Consider the following 6,000-nt stretch of genomic DNA (forward strand, 5'->3'; position numbering starts at 1 on the left):
GGTCACCTCCTCCAACACCAGCCTCTGATATCCGTGCTGTTCTACCCAGGCGGCTTTACCCCTCCCACATGGCTTCTGCTTGCCCACAGTACCAGCTCATCCATGAAACAAGTTGAAAACTTCACCTCAGGTGGTGAGTTGGGGGAGGTGGCAATCTGGTAGTTGGTACCCAGTATGCTGCACCTGCCTGCCACCTGCTTGGAGTCTGGCCCATCCTCTTCTCATAAGCTAGCATGCAAGAGAAGGATAGAGAGAGCTTACCTCCCTCTTCAAAGCCCTGCTGTCACCAGCACCACCTCTTTCTGTAGTGGCCAGAAGAGGGAATGTAAAATAGAACCTTTTACTGCATTCCATTTTTCTGCAACTGTATATATATGTTGGGAAGTTAGGAGGTGTTGACTCTCACCTTATATTTACTGCTGAAAATGTTTTATTGTATTAATGTTTTAGTGCTGTTTAAGATGTTAATTGTCACGGGTTTTAATGCATGATTTATGTTTAAATTGTGATTTTATGCTTTTTGCATTTTTGCATGAGTTTTTTTTATAAGCCGCCTTGGGTCACTTCGGGGAGAAAGGTGGGGTAAACATACTGTAAATAAATAAGATTTAATGAACGCAAACAAAAAAGGGGGAAAGGCAGTTTGACAAGCACTGTGCTGTCAAACAACAGTGGCAGCAATGAAATCCAGGGAGTGGAGTACTGTACATTGAGCATTTATGTCCAAGGTGTTTGCATTGTGCTAACAATTGAGTTGAACAAAGGATGGAACTGCATGATGAGGTCTGTTCTAGGTTTTTCATTTTACATTTGAGAGTCATCCACTCAACATGGTGAACTGCATGTAAGAAGGAAGGTTCTGCAACGGGGGTGTGGCTACCACAGCATTGAGAGATCACATTTTATTTTTTTACTCTTGTAAATTATTTAACGTGATGGGTGGCTTGCATCTTCCCCTCACCTTTGTACAGACTCTTCATTAGACGGTCACCCAATTAATTCACATGCACAATCTCCAATTACCTTCTTTCCCAAGTGGCAGTTCATTCCAAGTCAAACATTGTAGACGCACTATTTGCATTCTCAATTTCCTTTTGCTTCTTTATGCCTTTGTACACTTTGTTTTCCCCCTACTGGCTTACGAGGCGCTTCTACAATTTGTCACAGTCCTCGTTAAACTAAGCTGATCAGTCTATTTTATAGCTTTTATAGCATCTTCTAATTTAGTGTACTTGACTACTCAATCCCCCCCTTTTTAGTCCTCAATAAATATGTCAAATAATGCAGATCTTCCTTTTAGCACAGTGGCTTGGGAGAGCCCACTATCAGTATGGCTTTGTCCTAAAACCGCTGACCAGTTATGCCTACTCCCTGAGTTTTTTTTATTTTGCCAGTTAATGATTCACAACAGTATATTCTGGCAGGGATAATTTGCAGATTGCTCGCAGAACTAGCAAAGACCTCAAGCTCTTAGTCAAGCTATCAAGCTATTTGTTATAACAAGGAAAGATCCATTCCAGCTCAAGAGAAGAACAGTGTGGGCACAGCCAAACTCAATAATATCCTGCAATATTATGTGTGTCATGAGAATCCAACTTGTAGCTCTTGAGCAATTCAAGAAAGTACTGCAAAGTACTCTGAAGCCTTAACTTTTCCAATCAACCTCTGGAGCCAAGGGAATTGAGAGGAGGACCTAGCCAAATGCAGAGGCAAGTGAAGTTTGTCCCCTGGTCAAAAGCAAAGATCAAAAATAAACATCCCAGCTGGGTTGTATTGTTCTTGTTTTTAAGCCAGGTTGTTGGCAACCTTCAGTCTCGGAAGCCAGTTTTTAAGCCAGTTCCCAGAAAAATCACCATTCCTCTCAGCCATTTTTTAAAGATTTTCATACCTTGAGTGAACAATCAATCATTGAATTGGGCGTTGCCCTCAGAGTAGACAAAAATAGCTGGACTTAGCCCCAGAGCCACCAAAAAAGAATGCACTCTGCCCCTTGGCTTCATTCTGCAACTACTTAGTTAGTGCTCCCTCTCCAGACTTCTTCCAGATACAATAATCTTGTTTCATTTATAATCTTGGCTATTAGAAGTGGAGAAAAGAGCTATAACACTTCAGAAGAATCCTGCACCCAATGACTACATGCCTTGAGGTTATCTTCCTAACAGAAGTCCTTGCTACATAAGGTTACAATCCTATGAACACTTTCCTGGGAGTAAGTCCCATTGGATATAATGGAACTTACTTTTGAGTAGACCTGTGTAGGTTTGGCCTGTAAACCACTTATACTAACATTGTCAGCCCGAATACAGGTGGATTTATAGGTCTGGAAGTAGGTCTCTGTAAACTGCAGGCCATGTTGAGAGATGTAATGAAGGAATGTTGATAATGACCTCTCTTTCCAAAAATGTTTGCAGTCTTTCCTAGCTCCCTTTTGGTGTTTAGTTGACATTCTCAGGAGCCAGCCAGACCTTTGCTGTGAAAGTGGGTGCAGTAAGGTTGAATGCTTAGGAAAGGTCATGCTAATCAAGGGCCATTAATTAGAATGGAAGGCTGTAGCACTGTAGGGCATCTGTGTGTCACCTTTTCCCCAGAGCCTTGCAAATTTGGGCTCTCCGCCTTCATATAATTTTGCTGCAGGCACAAGTTCTGCAGCATACTAAATTAAGTTCCAAATGCCCAGTGGCCAGGCAACCTGGAGAGTCTTTTTGGATTCCTTCCCAGGAAGCCTTTCCCACCAATGAACCAAGCATGGGTGCAGCCCAAACCCTGCCATAGCTTTTGTCTCTCAGGAACCTCTGTGACTGGGGTGCTATCAAGCCTTTGTGTCACCCTGGAAGGACACACCTTAACTCACTCAAGTTCAGGAAACTCATAGTAGCAGACCCCAAAGACATTCCAGATACTGTTGTTCACCCAGGAATGTTTTTGTTTCCTTTGTGCAAAATCCTATAACTACTCCTGCTCTGGTAGCAGGACTTTCATCATCTGGATGATGATCATCTTTCATCCTCTGAAAGTGTCCATGCTGCTGTACCTGTGATGGTTTCCCCCATAGAGACTGTCACCATTTGGGGGCATTGTTCTTGCAGTGAAGGTGTTCCTGCTGCCCACTTTTGCAGTCTCTGTCTCATAGAGAATCCCTCCATTTTGTGGTGCTATCTTTCTCCCTGAAAGTTTCCACATTACCCACTTTTGATAAGGCTTGTTCCGTTCGAAAGCCTCTCGCATCTGTTAGCCACCCTCACCCTCAGAGAAACTATTTTCCATGCCCAGCAGTGGATACCTTTTGAGAGGGGCTGCATTTTTCCTATTTCCCTGGAACCTGAAGCCACACTGCCCAGCCTTGCTGTACAGATACTGTACTTTTTTGCTCATGTCCCATTCTGAGCCTCATTTCATCATATACCTGCTTGGGTGCTACCCTCAGAAACTTACTATGGCCCCCTAATGTTCTATTCTTTTCCATGTAGCCTCCTAGAAGAATGGTTGCCCCCTTGGGTGGGGCCATATGGCCCAAATTAAGAACCACTGCTCTAGTCTACCCAGCAGAGTAAGAATAGCTAATTGCTCTTCTCTCTCCCCTGTGATCCTCTTAACAACTCCTCTTCCATTCTAAAGCCTCCATTCCAGGGCCTCTGAGAGGAATTTTATCAGGGGGTACAAAGTTTCTTTTGGGCCCCTTTGCAAAGGGGGAGGGGTGAAAGAGCAGGGGAGGGTAGTAATGAGCAAGGAGAATTGGGGCAGGGTGGGGGGGAGGGTAGAGACAGCTGGAAAAGTCTTTGGAGCCCAGGTCTACCAACCCATGTGGCATCAGTAGTGTCCCCAGCATCTCCAGTTGTGGTAGTGTTGCCAGCATCCCATGCGGGCAACAAGTCTGAGTAGATAGGAAAATGTAAGATCCAGAGGAAGATCCAGAGGAAACTGACCCAGGATTTCATGTGCAGATACTGTGAGTAAGATCCCAGGAACTTTCTGGGCCCCCTCCTTTGGCTCCTGGGCCCCCCTTTTGACCCTGGGCCCAGGTACAAATTACCTCCTTTACCCCCTCTCCTAGGCCCTGCTCCATTCTCTTGCCTGTCTCATGCTAATTTTCTCCTTTTCCCCTATTGGGTCATCTCTGGTTGAAGAGGAAGCACAACACAGCAGCAGCCTGACTTTCACTCTCTCACTCCTTTCTTCCACCATTTAACCCAACCCTGTCCAAAACAGCTATTTACAAATTTTTTTCACTCCCACCATTTCGTGTTTGTTCCATTTACCTGATCTCCCAAGCAAAGTATCCAGTCTCCTGACCGCATGCTTTTTCCACGTCTTCCTATATTACCTAATAAACTATCTTCTTTGGAAAACTCTGTCGCTTGGTTACCGGCACCCTAATTGGGGGCATTTTGAGGTTGTTCATTCAGCTATCCATGTCAACAGTCCAAAACCATCAAGCACTGCTAAATCTGACCTCTTGTCCTATAAGTATAGCTAATTCACCCCTTTGAAGTTTCATTCTGGGCCGGGCAGTTCCAGACCAGAGAGTGCATACGTGCACGATGTACAAAAGTGTAGGCAAATGAGCAGTGTTGGAAAAAGTGGGCAGGCTGGAGACTGAAGCAGAGGAAGAGAACAGCTTTGGGGGAGAATGAGGAAAAAGCTATCTAAGAGAAAGAACCTGAAAGAGTTGTGTTTTGGGAGGCTTTAGGGTGCATGGAGAAATCAGGGAGATGTGTTATGAAGGGAGAAGCAGTGTGGACTCATTCTAAGGGGAAACAGGGAAAAAAGCAACAGTGAAGCTACTCATTCATTCATTTAACCTTTATTGGCATAAAGAGTGAGGCTATTGAGATAGGAAATGGCGACTATTTCAAAATGAGGAAATGACGACAGGGAAAGGCAAAATGGGGGGGAGGAGTTTTAAAGGCTTTGGTTCCTGGCAACATGGGCACTCCCTTAAGGTGTGTAAGACACTTTGATCATCCTGCCTGTATCAAAAGTCAACCAGAAATCTCAGTGAGGCTGAGTTGCAAAGCCATGGCTCTTTACAGTCAAATCTCTCTCTGCAGACAATTTGCCTTAAACTCTTGCCTTTGCTAGCAAGAGCAGAATCAAGAAGAATAAAGATATGCCAGTCAAATCTCAAAAGCACATTTCAAGTGTCTTGGTGGTGGGGAAGTGAGGTTCACTCCCACCTCTTTGTGAAATCTGACCAAGATTTCATGTTCAGATATTGAGGGCAAATCCCTGATAGCCTTGGACTGACTTTTTCAAAACAGCTGAAAGTCAGAGAGAGAGAGAGAGAGAGAGAGAGAGAGAGAGAGAGAGAGAGAGAGAGAGAGCGCTTAGAATGTCCTGCATTACTTAAACCCACATCTTTAATCATGTCAGGGCTGTTTTAATAGATTCAGCTTCAGAAGATCTGAGAAACTGCGAGGGAAGAAAGCCAAGCTGGGAGATCATGAGATGGGGGTTAAAGGCAATTTCCAACTGTTATGGGATTAAAAAGAGCTGATGAGGCCAGCTCTACAAAAGTGTGCATTGGGAGCTGACAATACTAAGTAGAAGTGACAGAGCTGGGAATAGAGTATGATGTCTTCACACCCATGCCTTGAGCTTTCAACTCACCATTAAATCTTTTGCCTGTAAATATTAAATAATTTATTGCCATCTGGATAGTTTTTAAGGATATGTTTCTATAGGAGACATGGAAGCAGTGGCATACCTAGTGCCACCGGTACCTGGGGCGGACCGCTCCTATTGCCTTGCCTTGGCTGCTGGAAGTCATGGGTACATCTGGTCCTTACTTTGAGATCCCCCAGTGGAGGCCAGGTATACTCAGCATTTGAATACCCAGCTGGAACACCTTTCTCCTGAGCATGTTGTGGCTGGAAGGGGTAGGGCCAGATGGGGGCTGCAGTATCAGACTTCTAGGAGGATCAATTTACAGGCAAGCAACACAGGCACCCCCACCCCCCATTGACGGCATCTCAAAGTACCAATGAGGTGCTATAATTTTTG

This window comes from Tiliqua scincoides, chromosome 1 (genome assembly GCF_035046505.1).
Source record: "Tiliqua scincoides isolate rTilSci1 chromosome 1, rTilSci1.hap2, whole genome shotgun sequence".
Taxonomy (NCBI): Eukaryota; Metazoa; Chordata; class Lepidosauria; order Squamata; family Scincidae; genus Tiliqua; species Tiliqua scincoides.